Source organism: Pezoporus occidentalis, unplaced genomic scaffold (assembly GCF_034315485.1).
Source record: "Pezoporus occidentalis ecotype Australia unplaced genomic scaffold, CSIRO_AGI_Poc_V1 ctg65, whole genome shotgun sequence".
In the NCBI taxonomy this organism is placed as follows: Eukaryota; Metazoa; Chordata; class Aves; order Psittaciformes; family Psittacidae; genus Pezoporus; species Pezoporus occidentalis.
Window position 1 is genome coordinate 985,221 of NW_026915998.1, and position 20,510 is coordinate 1,005,730.

Here is a 20,510-nt window from a genome sequence, read left to right on the forward strand (position 1 = left end):
GCAGGCTGCTGAGGAGGAAATGAAGATGTACCCATGTGAAAAGCATGTAGCAGATTACAATAACATTAATCTCAGTTGCCATAAATCCTTCAGGAGCCACCTTCACAGACTGTTTCCTTTCTTTTTCAGGGTCACATGCGGCATTTCCCACTGGCCTCCCAATCCACGCAGGAGCAGCAACACCATTTAATTCCTCTGCTCCATGTGCTGTCACACTGGGCTTGAGAGGTCAATCTTGGTTTGAATTCCATTCCTTTCCAGCAACCTAACGCAGGTGGAGTGTGTAATGGTCAGCCTCCCATCCCCAGTTAGTGCCCTGGTGATGCCACAGGCATCCCGGAACGGACTGAGACCCAGGAGGGCAGTGGGGTTGCTCTTACTCTGATGTGGGACTTGGATTAATTCAAACACTGAAGGGGAGACAAAAGTCCCCATGCAGGCAGGAGGCTGAGCAAACAGAGACAATGATCACTGGAAAGTTTTATGAGGATAATAAAAACATGATAATAAATGGCCATGAATATTTCATGGAGGGCGTAGCACTGGTGTGATGTATCATAGAGGAGTGATGGGGTTTTCAGCATTTGGATGCAAATGGGGAACGTGTTCTATATTTTGCAGATTTTCTTCCCAGACATGCTATGTTTTCTGAAAAGTAGATTGACTGAGAGCTTTTGAGATGAGAAACTACTTCGGGGCTCTGGTTAGAGTCAAAGAGAAAGAACAGGCTGTATCAGCCTGTCGGCGCTAAAGATGAAAATAGCCCACGCAGATCAAGTAGTCCATTTCCCGAAGTGTTGGGGGAAGCAAGGTAGGAGTTACCTAAGAGAAATCATGTGCTGTGCTGTCCTCGGAGCTGGGAACTGAGCTCTCCATCAGGTAACAGTAACCCCTCTGCGCTGGAGAATCCAAAACATGGGGTGGCTGTGGCACAATGCAGCCACTGGTACCCAGGAGAGGAGGTGAAAGCTAGGAGCCAAGTGCTCGTTCCTCACTTACTGCTTGGTTGCAGATGTTTGAGGTTGCTCGGGACAAGCAGACAGCAAAAGAATGCCCTTTCGGAGGGGACGAGTTTCTGAGTTTCACCCAAACTTGAGTACTGGGTTTGCTGTGGTTCAAAGGCATCAGCTGGCAAGATGCCTGGCCCGATGCCTTTAGCTGAACGTCTTCCTCTGTTTGTTTTCCCATTTCTAAGGCAGGATGGGGAGCACTCTGATCCCCTAGTGAAGCGTTGCTGAGCAGGACCTGCAGCTATGCACCTTGTAACAGTAAGATCCAACAAACTAGCAGCTACTGCCACTTCCAAAGCTTGTTTTGCCATCCAGCATGGGGTGGAGAGCATCCCTCCTGCCTCTTCTGTCTGTGGGGAGCTCCTCCATCCTTCCAGGGACATCACTACAGATACCCCACTACCGACTATTTCTCCTTTCTGTTTTGCAAGTTGCCAGTGAACCCACAGTGATTCCTTTGGATTGCTCAGCTCCTCCTTGTGATGCTGCTGAACTCGTGGCACCAGTGATTCTTATCCTGCGTGCTTGTTCCCAAAATGGTTGTTCTATGTTTTTGCCCTCCATGCTGTACTGATGGGCTTGGGTGGCTCAGGGCCTTGCTGCTTATTGCCTTTTCAGGGGCTTTTTCCAGCAGCCTGGCCGACCACCACAACCCAGATCTCCTCCTCCCCATTTTAGTTTCACTGCTGACTGCTGTGGCTGGGACACAGGACTCACACACAGGTGTGGATGCTGCTCAGGAGAGCACTGCTTTCACCAGCACGCCAATGACTAAACAGGTCACAGTCATTCTCAGAGCTGGTGTGTTCAGCCAGATGGCATCTCAGTGGAGTTGGGCCCATCAAACTGCAAGTACCTGCTCAGAAAAGACTAAAAAAGGAGGGGAAAATAGAAAAAATGGACTTGGTTTTTAAATCTGTGCCTCAATGATGCTGTGAGCTAATTTTTCCCCAACTGGATGCTGTTTGTTGATGAAAACTCTCCCACAAAGGTGTTTAGCTCACTTGCTGGATCAGAAGTGTTTCTTCTTGGAGAGCGATGATGAGATCGTGCCTTGATCAGCCAAAAGGGGGCTGATGTGAGCACGCTTTACTACAAAGCAGTCATTACGTTTCTCTTTAGGATTCAAATGAACATCTCCTCCATATTTCAGCTGTGCTGAACTGGCTTTGCAAAGACCCCTCCAGGCATTTGCTTAGGAACTGGTGAAATTACCCTGCCTAATGGCCTCCAGAAGTTAAGTTACCCAAGCAGAAACTGTGCCACGGAGGTCCCAGGAGCTGAGTGAAGCAAATGGCACGTTGGTTTCTATGCCAGTCTCAAGGTAGCAGCTGAAGCATAAATGGGGGATGGAAAAGGGTTTAATATGCTCACACTCTTTGTTGTTTTGGGCTCTTTATGCCCATTAACTTGTCACTGCTCCTCCTGGAAAACATGTGGATGGAACAAGCAGCATTTGTCCGTTTGTTCCATCTGCTCTGCTAACACCTCGGGTCAGGAGGGCTGGGGCTGCCATCAGGAAGTCCCATGCTGAGAGAGCAAGGGCAGTGGCTGCGGACTGGGTTAACTGTGCATGGGAGACCCTCCTGCTGCCTCTCTGTCTGCAGCAACCTGTAGCAGAAGAGCCTCAGGCTTCTTGCTTGCTACAGACAGGAGAGATCCAGCATCGCAGCCAGGAGGGATGAACCCCAGTTAGCTGTTCTATGTGGTGTTCCCCTCATGTGGGAACTGGTGGGATTAAATCCAAAGGTATCAACTGTAGAAATGCCTGTCAGCTGGAATGACAGATTTTGGTTGTGGGTGTCCTCCTCCTAGCTCACTGCTGTAAGAGAGGAAGAGCTCTCACTGGGGTGAGTATGTACTCAGGTTTCCTCTGTCATGTTGAGTTTAGCTGCCATGGAGTGTAATGACAAAGACAGCCTGGATCAGCTTCAAAATAGGGCAGAGCTCCAGATAGTATTTTCTGCAACATTTGAATCAAATCAGACGAAAGGTTTCTCAATTAAGTTCCTCCAAGTACAGAGTTACAGTTAAGAGCTCATGGGAGTACTTAACATGTTCTGGTTTGTCACTTGGAAAGACATTAGGGAAGAGAAAGAGGAACACTGGTAACCAACAAAGCAGCTACAGAGTATTCACCACTGTTAATATCAGGGTCCAGCATTGGTGTGACCCCTTCCCCTTCGTGGGGCTTCTCTCACTTCCTTCAAAGCAGGAGCCCAGCTCCACACCCAGGCATCGTTACATCGAGGTCTGGCTGATTAGGAGCTCCATCACCAAACGTGCGTACTTTGTCCTGCGCTGGTTTGCTCCAATAACTCTGAGTTATTGCAGGTAACAGATTTACCCTGATGTTCCCAGTGACTAGCTGTAAAAGGAGACATCTTTTTTACTTGTCCTGTGCTAAGCACAAAGGAAGCACTTCCCTTCTGAAAGTATTTTAAGATGAAATAATTAACAGGCAGGAAAACAACCCCCAGTTCGGAGCCTTGGGAAGCTGTTTATGCTTCCCGTAGGACCTTTCCTCTCTCTCATCCCATTTCTCCTGCTTCCCTTGCAGTTGATGGCCCTGAGCTGGTACATCACATTCGAGCCTGTGCCTCACTCCGCACGTAAGTAGTGGTGTGATCCTGTGGAATAAATGTGTGTGATGGGAGCCTGCTCCCTGCCCTCCGATGCATCGCCCCCAGCCTTGTGAGCACTCAGCTCGTAGGTTTATTATTTATCTTGCTGAGCTGTGTTCAAACCTGACAACCTGACTTCATGCCCCTGAATTACTGCACCAAATCTGTGCGTAAGGACCTGAGCTGCAGCAGTGACTGATATGAATAGGTCTGCCTGCAGCTAAAAATAGAAAGCACAGGGCAAGCTTCCTGGCAGAGCTGTAGTAACTTCTAATATAAGGTGGCTCGGCGGCAGCAGTTCCCATGGCAAAGCTTCCTCTGATGCAATGAGGAACGCTGTAGTATGTGCTCAAGCCAATCTTAGACAACAGAGATTCCTTGTGGGAGCTGCCCTGTGAGGCACAAAGCCCAATATTGAGTTTTGAAGTTTATTTCTTTCCAGTACGGGGGTGCCCAGCCCTGCAGAAATCCTTCCTTGGCTTTGTATTTCTCCGTGCCTCAGTGTCCCCTCTGTGAGAGGTCTGGGTGCTCTGGTGGATGCAGTTGAGCTGTTTCATTACTGTGCCACAGGGAATGCTGCAGCGCCTGGGCAGACTTGCAGACCCCAGCCCACTCCCCTATGAGCCTGTTCTGCTCCATGGTTCCCCACTGTGCTTTTATTCCTACTGCTCCAGATGTGGAGGGATTGCTCGTTCCCCTGTTCACAAACCCAGCAGGAAGATTCACTTTCTCAGCCCCAGGTATAGCCCTATGGCGTGGCTTGCAATGAAGTGTTTCCTTCCTTGCAAGGCTAGGCATGTCTGTTGTAACTCGGTAAATCCTGCATCATGGGAAGTTATTTTTCTGTTCATTAGGACTTATTTGCTGTGAAAATCATCCATCTACCCCCTAACTCCCTCAGAGTGCTCGTGCCATCAGTCATAACAGTGGTTCATCACAGCGATGCTAATTGCAGTGAGTGGCTCATTGTCCCCCATGCTGGAACATATGGTCTCTGGCCTAAACCGTGCCCCATGCAAAGGCTTCTGCACGAGGAGCAGCTGTGCAAAGACTTAGTGGATCTCCCTAGGGTCAGTGGGTCAGTCAAGTGTATTATCCATAAGGAAGAGCATGAGAGAACCACGTGGCAAGACCAGGCAGCAGAAGAGCAGGGAGGGCTCCTGGGAGCATTGCTGTGGCCCCAGCACAACTCTCCTCCTTGCCCAGGAGCAATGGTGCTGATATGCAGCAGCCTCTGGGGTAGAGGTAGCAGCAGGACAATGGGAGAATGGGGCTGAGGGATGCAGGTTGAGGTCTCGGCTGCTGCTGGGCTCAGCTGTGTGTTTGTACAATAGGAACCCGCTGTGGTCTTTCCGCCTTAGGCAGAACACTGCTCCTGCATCGACCTGAGCAGCCCCTTGGTGCAGGATGTGATTCCTTTGGAGCTGAAGCTTGAGACTACTGCATAGACCACAAAGAAACCCACAGGACTGGGACCTTCACCTGTACGAGTGCTTAGCTCCTGTATTGGCATAAGTGTAAAGGAATGCTGGCATTCTCTCAGCATGCCCCTCAGCTCACTGGTGATGCAATAGGGTGGCACAAGTCTGAGGCTGCCCTGGTCTGTCAGAGCCTCATCCTGCCACCTCCCTGGGAAGGAGCCTCTAAAACAAGAGGGTGTAATCTTTATTTCAAGGCAGAGCTCAGAAGGAGCAAAGAATCCAGCTTTGGGGCAAATGAGTTGCATAGGACAGGCTGCTATCACTTTCTTGTTCTGCCCTCTTCCCCTGAAGTTAATTTTGGCTGGTTGGCCCTGGGGCTTTTTAGGCGTGAAGTTGCCGAGTCAGGCTTAATTGTAGCTCTTACATCAGGTGTGGAAGTGAGCAGCCTAGGGTGCTGTGGATACCATGGGCATGCAGGGGGAGGAAAGGGCTGCCAGGGGAGGTTGCAGAGATTAAGGGTGTTCTGTGGGTAAAGACAGCTCTTTGCGATGTGAGTGCTCCACACCTTTGCTCTCCTGTTTCCGTCCTGTTCCAGAGAGCTTCTGGGGAGACCCAGGACTGCTGCTTTCTTGGTGCAAACAGAGGCTTTGCTGGGTGAGCGCAAAGTCCTCCTGCAGGAAGGCTATCGCTTGGTGTTGTGTTTGTGGTCCATCACTTGATGCTGTCTCTGCTGCATACAGATGGAAGGCAGATGGAGATGTGCTTGTGCCTGCCCATGAGCCCTGGTCACTTTCAGATCCATCCCCAGGGCAGCGGCTCCCCCCAGAGCCCCTGCTTTGCTTTGAGGGGTGGCTGATGGGAAAGAACAGAGTCCAGCCCTGGCACAGTGAACTTCCCCCAGTCACTGCCTAGAAGGTCTGGCAGTGTCCATAGGGCATGTTTTGATGCTGCTAAAGTTCTGGCATGTGACTGAATGCATCTTACTTGATTTGCTGTGATAATGGCTTTAGGACTGTGGTGTGACAGATGCACTGCTCCTGTTTGAGCTAACTGAATTTTGGTCCAGGCAAGTAGGCCTAACCAAAGTTAATCCTGTTGTGTGGGGCTATCAGGGAGAACTCAGCACCAAACCCCCCCAGGAAACCCTGTTTGGCTGGAGGCTGGGCTGATAAGTGGCCAAAACCGCGTTAACACAGCAGAAAATCTGACTAAAATCAATCACTTTACGCTATTAATATCTGCAGCCATCAGGGTCTGTTGAGCTCTCCATCCACAGCAGCCAGCTGCACAGTGGTGATAACCCCTTGAGCAGAGATACTTCCCAAGGCTACCCCTCGAGGATGGGACATCTCTTACCTGACACCAGGCATCAATGCATTGGTAAGTGACATTGCTTTTTATGTATGCAATGTGTAAGATACATAGAGTAAGTTTAAGTGATTATCTTTGTATCCTATACTAAAAGTGTAGTAGATATTGACTGCCAACCCCTCTGTACTTTTTACATATTTTACATACCTGAATTTACTGGTTAGAACTCAATAAGCTAACTACCAGCTCAGAGCTGAGTGATCTCTGTGACACCATCGTTGGCATTCATTGAGTTGCAGGTGCACTGTGGTATCTTTTCTCCATTTCTGCTCTGGTTTTGCCCTTGCTGAGATCCTGCAGCCTCTGTTGGTTCAGCTCACGGGAGTTTTCCAGCTTGCCTTAAGTAGGATGGGGTTCATTTTTATTCTGGGGTCAGTGTTATCTTCCCTGTCCCATCCTAGCTAAGAGGTTTCCAACACTAAAACAGTGCAGAGGCTGGCATAGCACTGATTCTACCTGGTGTCTTCAAGGACTGGAATAATAATGGGAGGGATGGGCTGTGAGATAGACACCTGCTTACATATGTAAGGTGATGGAGATGCTGCTGTTGCTGTAGCTTGCAGCTGGGTTAGGATATATGCTAGTGGGGTATGTATGGTCAGTTCAAAGAAGTTTGCTATGCTGGGACCTAAAAGTGGCATCTAAGGGATGGCCATGAAGTGTCCAGGGGGGAAACTAGACTTTAAATAGCTGCAAAGATTACCAAGAGCTGGGAGCTGAGCCCTGTTACCTGCGTGTGTTGATCAGCATTGAATTAGACAGAGGCCTGGCTGTTTGCTGGGAGCTGATCATACTCACTGAATACCACTGCATCATCTCTTCCAGAGTGCAGAAAACCAGCTGAACAAATGGACATGTGCAGGTGATCTGTAGTTCAGGGACTTTCTTTCTGTCTTGTGGCTTTTCGTGTGTTTTTGTTTCATTTTTTACTGCTGGGATCTGAAGGGATTTGAATGGTTGACTCTCCCTAGCCTGATGGCCTTGGCAAGGAGACTTCAGCTTCTCAGCACTGAATAAGACAACTGTGCAGGCAGGAGTGTTTCAGCCAGCTTGGACACAGAGCTGATTTATTACTCAATAGAGCCATTGAGGAGCTGGAAATTGGATGTGATTTGTACTCAGGGCCAGCACTGGCTTGCTGGGATGAATTCTGTTCGAGGCATCACCTGTGAGTGCAACCTTCCCTCCCGTTCACCTCCAGAGCAGTGATACTGAAGGGTTTTACAGTGACCCCCTATCCCCATGGTGAGCCCAGCTGACAGTGGGATCCCCACTGCTATGCCTCCTTCTTGTTCTCTCTGCCCACACAGGATTAGGCAGCCCAGATCTAATCTCTTCATCCCTACTGAGCTGCTGAGAAATCCTGTGCTGGCTGTTTTGGGGCAAAAAAAAAGCTCTTTGCTAATTCACAAAACTGGGGGGGGGGGAGAGGAAGAAACTAGGGAGAATAATTGCCTGATTCCCAGCATCCTCGATGGCAGCTCTTAAGCAATTACAGGGACTCAGCAACACCGGGATCGCAGCACGCTCTCGGAGATTAACAGTCTGCTCAGCTGGCAATTAGAGGTGGTTAAATGGGAAGCTGCCACTTAGCTTTGACTTTGTAGCGGCTGTTTTTGCTTCTCCGGGTCAGGCTCCAGGTACTGAAGGGAGGGTATGAATAGCTGTGGGGAAGGATTAAGCGTGAGCTGCTTTTCGTGTCTGGGGGGAGAAGCCTGTGGACAGGGTGGCTGGAAGGTGATAAAAGCGATGCTCTGGTTTCTGCGTTAGTTATCATCTCTATCCCATTCCCTGCTTCTTCTGTCAGCCTGGAGGGCACAGGCTGCTCCCTGGTCCAATGTTTCCTCCTGTTCTAACTTTCCCTCCATCTTTGTTTGAGACCTTGGGAAATGACTTAACTTGCTGATGCCATCTGCGAAAACACCAGTGCTGTTCTCATTTGCACAGGAGAAACAGTGAGCTGAGAGACACAGGTTCACCTCTCTGCTCAGGCTCAGACCTCCTGTGAGATCCTGTTCAGGTCAGTAGGGTGCACTTCATGGTTTCTTTGCTACCAAAGAGGTTTATGATGTTCCAGCCTCTTGTGCTGTGGTGCATCAGAGGGCCTGAATGATAAATAATCCTTTAGCCTCAGTTGCTTCAGTGACTGCTGTATTGCTTCAGTGCTTCATGTAGACCTGCTGAGAGTGTGGCAGTCCCTCATCTCTGGCTTCCCCAGAGCTCTGTGGGGTTTAGTGCTGTATTAAGACTCTTGCCCAACTCCTTTGGTGGGGTTGAGGACCTAAGATAATGACGATGGAAGGAAAAGACTGGAGAACAGAGGCCAAGACAAATCCCTGCTGGCCCACTGCAGCCCTGTTTGCATCCCATGGGCACTCAGAGGCTTGGTATGGCCCATGTCAGTTGACTCTGCTGCAAGCATAGTGCAGTGCAGATGGAACAGCCACACCTGTCCTGCTCATAGGAAAAGCCATTCAGCCATCTGCTTTTCCTTGGCTATAAACCATGCTGGCATGAAGGGTGCTGGCCATCGGTACATGGAGCCACAGCAGGAGCTGGTGCCACTCTCCTTGGGCTCAGCAGGAACCTCTCGCTTTGGCATTAGCTCCAGTTTTTGTCTTGCCATGAGTTTCTAGGCCAGCTGTCTTCCTTCATTATCCTCACACTACCTCTTTATCTCATCTGCCCCCTCTTCCTCCCGTTTCCTTCCTCCCGGTCCCCTGTCCATTGCTGAGCTCTTGCCCGCCAGCAAAAACAAGGCAGAGCAGTGGAACGTGACAGACCCTGCTGAAGGCACATCGGGCCAGACAGCAGAGGCAGAGTCAGCAAAGCTGGTCCCTGCTTGCTGTCCCCCAGCATCCAGCTGGAAGGGAGCTTCCAGTGGTGGGAGGAAACTTCCAAAGTGCCCTTCTTGAGCACATCTGCAGGCCTGCCTGTGCCTGGAAGCTGTAGATAGGAAGGCAGTTTCCATCTCCTCTGCCTGTGTGGTGTGCTCAGGCCAGCTCCTTCCCTACCATGCTCCCTCCGCAGCCCCAGGCTGACAGGTTGAGGGGCAGATCCAAGGCGGTGCTGGCTCCAGCAGACACTACTATGCAGATCATTCTTCCTGGAAGTCCTTGATTATGGTCTTTTGTGCCTCTAGACATGGCCTTGGTGATGACAGGACAACCTGTTTGCACAGAAACAACAGTAACGTTCTCCTGTTCTGGCCATCGTGTGCTCAGGGACATCAGCTGCAGGGGTGAGACTGAGGAGTTTGGGGCTATGTTGAGATGAAAGAGCCTTGGCTGTGTGACACAGGGTGGCTGTGGATCTGAGGCAGAGCTCAAGGGCCCATTATATGGCCAACCATAAAGCATAATAATAATCTGTAGGTGCAGGTGCTATAAATACAGCCTCTGCAGCACACTGCTTTCAGTTACTCCTTGCTTTACTTCTGCTGACCTCCAGCCACCATGCACAGCCATGAACTAAACTGCAAGGACCCTTCAGTTAAAGGAGGACCATGGAAACAGATGCAGTAAACCCTGTCCCAAAATATCCCGTGTTTAATTTTACTCCCTCTTATCCCACACACCAGCTCTAACCCACAGCAGAGCTCTCATCTGAAATCAGAGATGCTCATCAGGAGCAGCCTGCTGCTTCAGAGATGTGCTTTCAGGGCCTGGAGAGGAAAACAACCCTTCATTGCCACAGCTGTAGAACACAGATGTGCTGGGGCCTGGCCCTTTCCAGGGGCATGTTGTGCCTGTGAGAGCTGTGCTTTTGGGAGCTTTGGGCTTGGATGTGTATTGTATGCGAAGAGAAACCTCAGCATATGCAGGATCTCAGGGGAGGTGCACGGGGCTGAGTTAGGTGAGATCTTGTAGGAGACCTTGTAGTACAGGTGACTTACAAGCTTCAACCCTCTGGGACAAGGCTGTGCAAACCTGTAACTATGCCTCCAGATGTGCAGAACATCGTCAACTCCTCTGGCAAAGGGAGCAGGAATGAAATTGAGATTGAATTAAACTTTCCTGGTCACACCCCCTCCTAATGCCTCATTCTGGCACTGACAGACTGTGTCAGGAGCCTCCTGACAAGGTTTTTGTGTAAAGGCAAGAAAAATCAAGTAGTGAAATGCTTTTTAACCTCTAGAGGCAACAGGAAAGAGGCAGAGCCTTCAGTGTCTTGTTCGGCTCAGCAGCCAGAGCAGTTCCACATGGCTCAGCACAGCTGGAGCAGTATATGAGCCACATCTGCAGTGCCTTGGAGCAGGGAGGGTGAGGAGAACTCTTGAAGTATTTGGTGTTGTGAATTGTCTGTCAGGGAAAGGACCGACAAAGCCACCAAGATGTGGAGGGGAAGCAGACCTCTTTCTGCTGTATTTAAATTGGCAGGGCTGCTAGAATTAGAAAACATGGTAACTGTGTCTCTGCCTCCCAAAGTAGAATTATATTTGGGGTCTGGATGTTCCCCTGGGAAGGGTTATGGCTTGGGAAGGAGGATTTCCTGGCCCATGTATGCTGAGATCCACAGTCCAAATCCAGGAGCCATTGCTATTCCAACACTGACCTCTCGTTAGAGGTTTACACTTCTTAAGCTGGAGACTGCTTCGGACTCCAGTCTGCCAGACCTTGCCTTGGTCTGAGGCCCACAAAGCCTCCCACAGACAAGACAGAGCATGGAGGTCCAGGCAGGGTGGCTGTAGGTGATTGCCTGCTGCTGTGTTCCCACCAGGCTGCATTACTGTGTACATGGAATGGGATACCCATGCCATGGTGGAGAGGCTACAGGTGTAGCAGGGAACTTCTTTGTAGTGATGGTGGTCACACGTGGTTTTGTGGAACTCATTATCAGCAAGTCCTTAGGTAAAACTGCAACTGCAGTGTACCTGTTCCACTGGGCAAACTATCGGGTGCTCAATTGCTCTTAGCTGGGGTGCAAAACTCAGGGGAAGAAAATTAATACAATGCAATACAATACACGAAGCAGTGGCTGGATCTTCTTGTTGGTGGAGGCAGTGCCTCCACCTCTATCCACAGTGTCCAGGTCCATCACCAGAAAGCAGGCTGAGTGCACCAATGCAGACATCACTTTGCAGGCCAGTTGCACATGCTGGGTGGGGGTATTTAAGTGTTATATTTTAGACAGGCAAACTTGTGCAGAGAGAGGGGGAAGATTTAATTTTAGCAAAGGACTGCAGAAACTGTGGGTAACTGCACTGCTTGATGCTATTGCGCTGTGCTCATAAAGGGATTAAAAGGGGCTAGTAACCCTAGGGTTAAAAGGGGGCTGGTAACCTCTAGCAGGATTAGCGAGTATGGAAAGGAGAACCTCGAGTTTGGATTAAAGATGTTTAAAAGTCTCTTGTACCAGCAAGCTCTTTTCTCTGGGGGAGATTAGGAGTGCAGTTTCTCCCAACCACTCTGTTAATCTGGTCTCCATAGAAACAGGATGATGTTAGTGGTGATGCTCTCCCCTAAATGGCTGCTCAGCAGCCGTGTTAAAGGGGGAGAATAGCTTTAGTTTGTCACCCAAACCTGGTTTGCTTGTCCCCTGTCAGTCCCTGACAGTTGCTGCTGGGGGAATTTTTGCTGCTAGTTTTGTGCTGGTGGAACCTGCACCAGTGCCCCCATGCACTGGGTGTTTTGCTGGAGAGTTCAGAGGCTCAAGTATTCACACCTCATTCAGCCAGCCCAGAAGAGCCACAGACATTTACACAGTTATGATTTTACTGGTGATCCTGAATGGGACAGGCTATGGCTCTCTTAAATGTGGCAGATTGGATGTCTCTTATGCACCTACATTGCTTAGTGTGACCAGGGTACCTCCGTATTGGGGGACCATATTCAGGAGGTTTCCTGCAGTGACCACCCTTGGATATTGCAACGCAGCCTATGGACAAGGCATCAAGAAGTCAGGAAACTTGCTTTGTCCTAAAGCAAATCCAGCCTTGCAACTTCCAGCCAACAGTAATCACCAAGGCAGCTTTGCTCTGTGCCTGTCTGTGCTGGAGACAGAGGAAATGCCTGTCCCAGGGATTCATCCCAAATGCTGACCAGTTTGGCCTCTAAATGCAAACTGGAGGTTCTAATGCAGCCATCCAGGCTGAGGGCGAAATGGTGGGAGGCTTGTAAACGTTCCCTGCATCTTTCTAAATCCCTTTTCATCCTGAGTCACATGCGGAAGGAGCGTGGGTGAAAGCGAGTAGGCAGGGAGAGAGAGGGATGGTAGGGCTGCATGAATTTGGATATGCACATCAGCTATCAAACATAGTGCAAAATTGCTGTGAAAGCAAGGGAAAAAGATAAATTTCATGTCACAGTCTTCAGATGATGAGCTACTGCTGCTCCTGTTTTCTGTGTTAGCGGAGTTAAAGTGGGACTTGTTTGTTGAGATGAACAAGGGGTTTCTTCCTGTCTCCTCTTCCTAACCCTTCCCTCCATTTTTCTCTCCACTGCTCCATAGCTGTGTTTCCCAGTGGATTTCAGCCAGCTGCTGGGGACTGCTGCTACCTCGAGTCCTTTCAGATGGGTCACGGGTCTGGCTAAAGAAAGTTGAAACAAAGCAAACAAAACGTAGATGACCTTTCTGCCTACCTGACTCCACCTGCTTCAATAACACATTGTGCCGTCAACTAATTCCACCTAAATTTGGAACCGCATACTTAAAGACATCATGGAACTGAAGAGTCAGGGGAGAGACTTTATCAGGAGTCTTGTTGGCCTCGCTGCAAGCTCAACCCTAAACCAGACCTCAAAGATTTTCATCCTGGAGACAACGCCACAGGATCCAATCTCCCCTCGCAGAGCCCCTCAGTGCCTTCCTGGGTCCATCTGGATTTGTCCATGGGTGTTTCCTGTAAACCCCATTACTTTCTCAGTGTGAAAAACATGTCTAGACCAAACAGCCGCTTCAGATTTAATGTGTGAGTGATGACTTGAATAAGAACCCAGCCACAGCAGCACAGTGTCAGCCAGCACCAGGAAGCCTTTGGAAGAGAGGCCCAGCCCTGGTCTGCTAGTGAGTAAGAGAAAGGGTTCTGCACACTATGACCAGGTAGCCCTTTCCCACCTAATGAGCCCTGTGGAAGGGTCCTGTAGCCTCATCTATCATTTAAAAAGTCATTCTGTTCTGCAGAGCAGGCAGCAGCTCCCATGTGGGCTATACCTCAGCAGTTGTAACTCACCCCAGTTTATAAATAAGATGTTTTCCCTTGACTGCCAGGTCGCAGTGACATCTACCAGGCAAGCTGCGATCTCTATGGCCTGTGAATCATCGCTGATAACGGTGATCCCGCTGTCTGACTCCTGCCTTTACCAGCTGTACAGCACCAGAGTTTGAGGATGCACCCAGAGAGAGCTCCCTGGCACTACAGTAAGGGAAATTGTCTCTTCCTTCTGGAGGACAGCCCAGACAGAGACTACCTGTGAGGGATGCTTTTATGGACAGAAGGATAGTACAGGTTACCTTCACTGTCCCTGGAAGGTATTCGTACCTCCCCGACCCAGCCTTCCTCATCCTTCACATTCATGAGTTCTTCTAGCACCAAGGCCAGATTAAGACTAAATTTTCTCCTTCTTGCCCTCAGAACTGTTCACAGCCTGGCCTGTGTGCAATAGTCTCCAGCAAAACGGGGGAAATTTTGGCTGTTCTTTGGGTCTCAGTATCTCCGGCTCCTCCATCTGGAACATCAGCATCTTGGCCTCCATCCCTGGGATGTTTCCCTGCTCAGTTCAGACTCAGGTAAGTCCTTGGTTTTGTGTGTCAGTGTCTTGTTTTCTCTGGTCATAAGAGCATAGCCTTTTGTCAGAGTGAAGACAGCATCAAAAACTGTGGTCTTAGTAATAGACATCAACTTCATCTTGTAGGGTGAGAGACTGGAACCTGTGCATTTGCTAGGAGCAATGCTCAGATGATGCTGGAGGAGCTGGTCAGTGTCTCAGGTCCTCTTTCTGCCTCCACTACAACTGTCTGGCACAGCTGATGATGTGTTTCATTGTTCTGCATCTTCATTACAGCCAGGATAGCAACACCTCGTGGGAGTGAGAGTAGATGTTCATTGGCATTTGTCATCAACTCGGCTACAAGCACCCTGGGGAGGCCTATAAATAAGTGAGGGGCTGTGAGTCAGCAGTCACTAGAGAAGCAGCATCTGCCCCTGTGTCCATTTCATGATTGCTTCAAAAGCTTAAACTCTCTTTTTAATTTGGGCCTTTGCATTAAATTTGCAAGAACCCCTCCACAAGTGGAGCAGAGGGAGGTGAGCTGCTGTGCCTCCAGGGATGCAGCCCATGATGATGCAGCCCATGAGACTGATTGCAGGCTCCACCACAGCAGCCTCATTCCTTATGGATGTGTACCTGCCTTCACGTTTCCTTCTTTTTCTTTCTTAGGGTGGGTTTTCCTGGTGTCTGTTACTGCTGGTCAGAGAGAGGCACTGAAAGAAAGCGTTTAGGTAAGACTTGGGGAGAAGCAACCAGGTACCTGGATGCGTTATCAAGGTAGAAGCCCTTTTGCATCTGCAAAGTCACTGGTGGGACTCCTATGAGACTGAGTGATCTGAGCAAAAAGTAGAACCGTGTACACCTCGAGGCTCTTAGCAGAAAAATTGCAGCTTGGATTTAGGTTCAGATCCCCGAGTTCAGCTTTCCTTGTTTAGTTCACCCAGTGCTTTGACACGTTATTGACAGTCATGCTTTTGTAAGGCTGTGTGGGCTTGTGTATGCTGGGACACACTGAAGTAAAGGTCCTTCTCTGTGTGCACTTTGGGAGAAAACAGTGTGTGTATGAAGGTACAGCACCAAAACAGCTCTGCTGGCTGTGGCATGTTTATCATCTGTCCTCTGCTAAAATAATCTTAGTGAAGACCTTGGCTTTGTCTGCATGGGGGGGGGGGGGGGGGGAGATGAACGTGTGTCCCTTGTTTCAGGGTGTAAATGTCCTCACAGTTTGTTGGGGTAAAGCTTGCTGAGCAGAGTTGTCCATTTCCCCACTGATGAGAGAAGGAAGGTGTTTTGTGGGGAATGGGAAGCAGAATCAGTCAGCCCAGGGGAGATGAACAATAATCATGAGACTGCATGTGAGACCACATGGGAGACTTGCAGTGCCCTAAGAGATCCTAAGGACTCCATATGGTCTGAACAGCAGCAGCACTGAGCTCCACTGCTGTCTTAAAACCACCTGAACGTCAGTCCCGTGATGTGTTTGCACCTTGGTGAATGAAGACGTGCTCTGTGCCCTAGATGAGAACACAGAGAAAGAGCCACAAAGGCATCACGCAGGCTTCTTGCTGAAGCACAGCCAGCGAGGAGGGAAGATCTCTTGGCCAGGTCATCCTCCAGCTCTCACCCTTTCTAGTGAAGCCTTGTTCCTGTTAGCCACTCAGTCCTTCTGCTTTCAAGTCAACAAGTTACAAAGAAGGTTAAATGCAAAGAGGAGGAGAAAAGACAGGATGATATATTTCTGTGCACACACTCCCTCTCCCTCTTCATTCCTTTGAGCCATTTTTAACCCAAGCTAATTCAGCTGGAAATATTAATAACCCTATGAGGACGCCACCTCCTTGTAATGAAGTGTAAAGGTCACTTCTGCTCAAATCACACAACTCTTTCATTTTGTTCTCTGTGAGGAGCAGCTTCTCTCTTTAATTATTCAGTTTGCTTTTATATTGCAGTCGCTGCTCTCTTGTCTCTAATCTCTGACACTTCCCCGTTACGCCAGCCCCCGGGAGGCTGGGTGATGCGGCAGCATGGGTTGCACTGTGGATGCTGTGAGCAGCAGTTGGGACTTGCCTGGGGGAGGAAGGAGAGGCTGGATGTGAGGGAGAGATAATTCTTGGTTTTCAGAGTTACTTGTTTGATGGTGTGGGTCAGATGGGTTTTTGTCAGGATTTTGTAATGCATGTTAATTTTTGGCTGAGTTAAGTCCTTATACGTGAGGTGCCACTTGATATGATGGGAAGGAAAGGGGCTGAGAGGGAGTGGGGAAATTCCCATCCTCTGGGCCCACCTAATGGGTGGATGGAGGTGGAAGGCTGTGGATGGGAAGTGACCAGTAACTATATTGCTGAGTAACGTAGTTGCTTACAGGGCCCTGAGATGAAGCAAAACCTCTGGCATCAGTACAACATCCTCAGTGCTCAGGTGTCTCTTAGCTCATGATGCTCATAGCCAGGGAGGGCAGAGTGAGAAATCACTGCAAATCTGAGCACTCCTGAGGCACGCTGTGAGAGTCACCAGCACAAAAATGGGGGATGATTATTCTCTGGGGATGAATTTGGGGTCACATGCAAGTTCTTTGACAGGTGTCCAAGAGGGGTCTGAGGAACAGGGCCAGCAGGATCACACCACAGCTCCCCATCATGCCCAGAGAAGCTTTGATTTAATAGGCCCTTAGGGTTCTTCCCCACTCTGTGCTGGCACCCAGTGGGTCTTCCCAGGAAAGCCAGAGCATCCAAACCATGTTCTCTCCGCTACCATCCAGTGTGGGAGCAGCTCCCGTCACCCTTCACCCTAGGCCCTTGTTCATTCACCTGGAGGGCAGTTGGACCCTGGCTGGTGTGGTCCTTTCTCCGTGCTGGTGCCACCACGCTTGGCTTTCTCAAAGGTACAATAGGGAGTCTAAGACCACAGGCAGTGTGTCAAGAGACTGCGTGGGAATGTGTGAGCTCCTGTAAGATCTCCAGGGGTTGGAAGGGGCTATTCCAACGGCTGAGATGGTTATTGCACTAATTATTACTGTAGCATCCTAAATAATTAATAACCATTATCAATGGTATGGACCCAAGAGAGGCAGAAACTTGTGGTGGCTGTAACCCCTCCGTCCCCCAAGCACTGCTCCCTCCAGGACTTCTCTGCAGTGTTTTATCTCCCCGAATGTTTAAATGACTTGAGCAATGTGGGCTTTCCTCCATTTCCCCATGGGACTCCTCATTCTCTGCTCTAACTATAACACTGCAGCAGCTATTAGTGCCCACAAACAAACACAAGTCCTTGGTAGCTGGGATGAGTTAAGTTTATATAATTGTGTGAAGGTTTGAAAGCTGAAAAGCCTTTCCCTGTGCACTGCATTAATCATTTAAATGGAGCCTGAGTGATGGGTTTTTCATGTGTGTGTCGCTGGTTTCTTTTCCCCCACTCCCCATGGAGTCCGCATGTTGTTGGCTATAACTTGGTGTGTTCAACATCAGCTAAGCCATTGCTAAAGCCAAAATGATTTCTGGACTCATGTTCACATTAATCTGGTGATGGACTCACGCAAGCCATGCACTGTGCTAGTAGTAAAGAAGCAGGATATCTGATGAGAACGTGTAAAAGTTTTGCTTGTAAGACATATTTAATGGTACAAGAAGTCTCACACAGAACTGGTATGGTCATTTCTAAATTACAGCTGCCAGCAGAAGCACAGAGACACAAAGCAGCAGTGGCACCGACACATGGGAAGTCTAATGAACATAGCACTGACCAGCTCTTTGGCAGAGGATGGAGATGTCCTCTTCCAAGCTGTCCTAGTTGCCAGGGGTTTGCCCTCTCATTGCCTCTTTTGGACACTCTGCAGGAGCAGTAGCATCACAGTGAAGTCAAGCTACCAATTTAAACTTGAAGCTATTTTCTCTAACATTGTCTGAAGAAGGGGCTTCAACAGCAGCCGTCCTCGACACAGCTAGCTGCAGAAGGTAACTGTTGTCCATAGCATAAGTTGTGTACTTGCATCATCCCTTACTCCCATCCCTTCTGTGGTTGCTCCAGCAGACTGTTAACAACAGCTCAATATGCAGTAGCATAAACCACATCAGGACACAGTTTGCTCTATGTGGAGCTACAAATGTAGCTTGGTTCCAGCTAATGCCCTTATATGACCTGATCTTTATAAAACCTCATCGTAAACATGCACCACTTGTTCAAAACCTCACATAAACAGAAAATCCAGAGTTCAAAAGTTGTAACTTTGGTGAGGCAGGGGAGGGGAAAAACAGCTGTGAGTTTTTAGGTGAAAATCCAGGAGCATTTGACTGTGGTTTTGCAGATGTGATTTCTATGCTGCGTTCTGTTTGGAGGGTGCAGTTCAGCATCTGCCACCATCCTCCTTCAAGCCCCTAAGTATGGCTCATGGAAATGAGATTGAAGGATATTAAAAATTCCTAGAGGAGCTAAGGAGAGATAATCAGGATTAGTGTGCTGACAATGGGGGAAGAGGCTGAAAGCGTGAGGGGGTGGCTATGGCCAGGGTTGCCAAAATGTGTGTCATTGCATTTCCAGAGTTGTCATTAAGGCAAATCCAGTCTTCTGGCTGAAGATGTGAACTGTTTTAATAATAAAGTCATTGGGATTACAATCAGAAGCTAAGAAAACAAGGGCATTTGCTCAGGCCTATATGTAATAATGCTCTGGGTAGTTCATGTCCTAAACATGCTTGTTTGAAAACATCTCTGCTGAAATTGATACAGCAGATACTCCTACCCTAACCGTATGCTATGATGCCTTCTGGCCCCAGCCAAAGGCATCAATTAAGGAAACAAATGTTGGCTTTATCTCCTGGTCCTGTTTAGTACCCCAGATGTCTGGTGCAGTACTGTCTTGCTTTTTGGTGTCTGTGCTGCACAGTGACAGCCCTCACCTGGGTGGAAATACTAAGCTGTGGCATACAGAGGCTGCTGTAGCTGTCTGTAACCTCGGGGAACAGATGGTGCTGCCTGACAAATGCAGACTGTCCCCCCCTTTCCCAGCTTCTTTCTGCTGCAAATTGATGCCTTAAACAGGATTGGTGTGGCTAACAACAACCTCATCTAGGATGACTCTTTGGGGGATTAATGACTAGTCCCTGGGGAAAGGTTTAATGGTCCAGAGATCAGCAGTCCCAAGCCAGTTTATTAATCAGATGGGGCTAAGGCCATTATAGCTTAACGGCTCAGATTGCCTGGGGCAAGGCAGGCAAGGGCTCTACACATAAACAAACCCAAAAAAGCAATGAGATCCGTGGGACCTGGTGCAGAAACTCACTGATTGTTAGGGACTGAGGCTTAGCAAGGGAATGCAAAAAGAAAGGGAGTGATGGGCTTGTTTCACTTATGCCCGATGCACTGCAACCCACCTCGCTCCCTCCCTGGTGCAGTGCCTCCTGAGCAAGCCCATGGGCTTCCAGCCAGCTTTGTCTCTAGCAGTGGCTCCTAGACACTACTAAACCTATGCTGTGGCCTGGACAGTTGGGGACTACTATTGGGAGAGGAAATTTCTTTCTAACGCCTTGTTCAGAGATTAAGTTTCTGCCCTGGAGCATGGAATCTGAGATTCTTATTATTTTTATCACAGCAAGTGGAAGTGGAGAAGCTATTCTTATTCATATAAATGTCTAATCCTACTCTGATTCCTCATGAGCTGTTGCATTTGCTGTGATTACTTTTCCCAGTTATAGCTAAAATAAATTTAGCACTTTAATAATCTGCCTTTACAATGCAGCAGTCCCTGAGATGAGGCAAGTAGGCACTGAGCAGGTCCAGCTATGGAACCTGTCCCATCTCAGGGCTCAGGGAAGGTTTGGCTGTAACCTGGCTGCCCCAGAGACGTTAGATGCCATTTGTATGGAGAATGGGGCTAGTGTTATTCTTGGACTACATACCTTTTCAGTTTAGACCCTTTGGGGTTAATCTATAGCAGGACATCTGAATACAGCATAGGGATAAAGTTACTTCCCCTGGGGTACGGTGCAGGTGAGTACTATGATCCCTGGGAAAGAAGACCTGCTCCCAGGTACCAGAGACCTTTGGAACAACTCTCAACTGTCCTCATGCAGTAAGACTGGGTAGGAGCCACTGACTTGTTCTCCTGGGCTGGGAAATATTACAGCAAGCTGGTAAAGGTAGCTTGGGGTCAGTAGGCTCTTTACTGTCTTGAAAGTCAGGTCCCTGTGCTTTGTCTTCACAGAGTCTGTTTTAAGCAGCCTGCAAAGAGTCTGATCTTCTGAGGAGAGCTCTGGCTTTGCCCTAAAATCTGATCACAGTGAGAAACTGTTTCCGTTCCTATATGTTTCACATTATTGAGTTTGTGTTTTTTTCTCCATCCAAAGTCATGAACTCTGTGTGAGAGCAGATGCCTTATTTGCAT

General features: G+C 48.9%; 1 long non-coding RNA gene across 2 annotated transcripts; it reads left to right on the forward strand.

Annotated features, from left to right (window-relative positions):
- The first annotated feature begins 7,161 nt into the window (after positions 1-7,161).
- LOC134174997 (uncharacterized) lies at positions 7,162-18,806 on the forward strand. 2 transcript variants are annotated; one of them, XR_009968857.1, is made up of 5 exons: positions 7,162-7,288; positions 8,374-8,446; positions 12,877-13,896; positions 14,000-14,154; positions 17,800-18,806. It is a non-coding gene; the product is annotated as an uncharacterized LOC134174997 (long non-coding RNA). The 2 variants fall into 2 exon arrangements; XR_009968858.1 differs by having other exon boundaries at positions 13,636-13,896.
- Positions 18,807-20,510: the final 1,704 nt, after the last annotated feature.